Consider the following 2,338-nt stretch of genomic DNA (forward strand, 5'->3'; position numbering starts at 1 on the left):
TTGTTATTGTGTACAATGTTCTTCTGGTACTGCTCACTTCACTTTGCATCACTTCTCACACATTTATCCAGGTATTTCTGAAATCATTATGCTTGTCATTTCTTTTAGGACAATAGTATTCCATCACAATCAAATACCACAACTTGTTCAGCTATTCTCCAATTGAAGGGCAGCCCCTCAATTTCTAATTCTTTGCCAACACAAAAAGAGCTGCTATAAATATTTTAGTACATATAGGTCCTTTTCTTTTTTGTTTGTTCTTTTAATTTCTATGGGATGCAGACCTAGTAGTGGTACTGCTGGGTCAAAAGGTATGCACAGTTTCAGTTTTATAACCCTTTGGGCAAAGTTCAAACTGCTCTCCAGAATGGCTGGATCAGTTCACAACTCCACTAACAATGCATTAGTGTTCCAGTTTTCCCACATCTCCTCTATCATATTAGCCAATCTGATAGGTGTGCAGTGGTATCTCAAAGTTGTTTTAATTTACATTTCTCTAATCAATAGAGATTTAAAGCATTTTTAAATGACTACAGATAACTTTGATTTCTTCAACTGAAAACTGACTTCATATCTTTGATTATTTATCAATTGGAGAATGACTTGTATTCTTATAAATTTGACTCAGTTCTCTATATGTTTGTGAAATGAGGCCTTTATTAAAGACACTTGCTGTAAAAATTGTCTCCTAAGGGGCAGCTAGGTGGCAAGGTGGATAGAGCTCTGGCCTTGGAGTCAGGAGGACCTGAGTTTAAATCCAGCCTCAAACACTTGACACCAGCTGTGTGACCCTGGGCAAGTCACTTAACCCCAATTGCCTCACCAAAAAGCAACAAAAAAAAATTTGTCTCCCATTTTTGTGCTTTCCTTCTAATCTTGGTTGCATTGGTTTTGTTTATGCAAAAACTTTTAAATTTAACATAATCAAAATTATCCATTTAACATCCTATAATGTTTCTATCTTTTTTGGTCATAAATTCTTCCCTTATCCATAGATCTGACAGGTAAAGTATTTCTTGCTCTCCTAATTTGTTTATGTTATCACCCTTCATATCTAAATCATGTACCCATTTTGACCTTCTCTTGGTATACAATGTAAGATGTTGTTCTATACCTAGTTTCTGCCATACTGCTGTCCAACTTTCTCAGTAGTTTTTGTCACATAGTGAGTTCTTGCCCCAAAAGCTGAGGTCTTTGGGTTTATCAAATACTAGATTACTATTGTCATTTGCTATTGTCTTGTGCACCTAATCTATTCCACTGATCCACCCCTCTATTTCTTAGCCAGTACCAGATAGTTCTGATGATTACTAATTTATAATATAGCTTGTGCTATGGTATGGGTTAGGCCTTTACAATTTTTTTCATTAATTACCTAGATATTCTTGACCTTTTGTTCTTCCAGATGAATTGTCATTATTTTTTCTAGCTCTATAAAATAATCTTTTGGTAGTTTGATTGATATAGCACTGAATAAGTAATTAATTTAGGTAGAATTGTTATTTTTATTATATTGGCTCAGCCTACGCATGAGCAATTTATATTTTTCCAATTGTTTAGATCTGATTTCATTTCTAGGAAAAGTGTTTTGTAATTGTGTTCATACAGTTTGTGGGTTTGTCTTGACAGGTGGACTCCCAAATATTTTATATTGTCTATAGCTATTTTAAATGAAATTTCTTTCTCTCTTACAGTTGGAGTTTGTTGGGAAAACATAGAAATACTGATGATTTTTGTGGGTTTATTTTATATCCTGCAAATTTGCTAAAGTTGTTAATTATTTTGATGAGTTTTTTAGTTGATTTTCTAAGTATACCATATCATCTGCAAAGAGGGATAGTTTTGTTTCCTCTTTGCCTATTCTAATTCCTTTAATTTCTTTTCCTTTTCTTATTGCTATAGTAAACATTTCAAGTACAATAATGAATAATAGTTTTGATAATGGGCTTATTGGGAAGGCTTCTAGCTCAACCTCATTACAGATAATGCTGACTCTTTGTTTTAGATACTACTTATCATTTTATAGACAGCTTCATTTATCTTATGCTTTCTACTGGTTTTAATAGGAATGAGTGTTGTTTTGTCAAAAAGCTTTTTCTTTATCTATTGAGTTAATCATATGATGTCTGTTGGTTTTGTTGTTGACCTGGGCAATTTTGCTGATAGTTCTCCTAATATCGAACCAGCCCTGCACTAGTGGTATAAATCCCACCTGATCATTGTGTGTTATCCTTATGATACATAACTATAATCTCCTTGCTAGTATTTTATTCAAAACTGTTGCATCAATATTCAGTAGGGAAATTGGTTTATTGTTTTCTTTCTCTATTTTCACTCT

Source organism: Vombatus ursinus, unplaced genomic scaffold, assembly GCF_900497805.2.
Source record: "Vombatus ursinus unplaced genomic scaffold, bare-nosed wombat genome assembly UNPS02014809.1, whole genome shotgun sequence".
In the NCBI taxonomy this organism is placed as follows: domain Eukaryota; kingdom Metazoa; phylum Chordata; class Mammalia; order Diprotodontia; family Vombatidae; genus Vombatus; species Vombatus ursinus.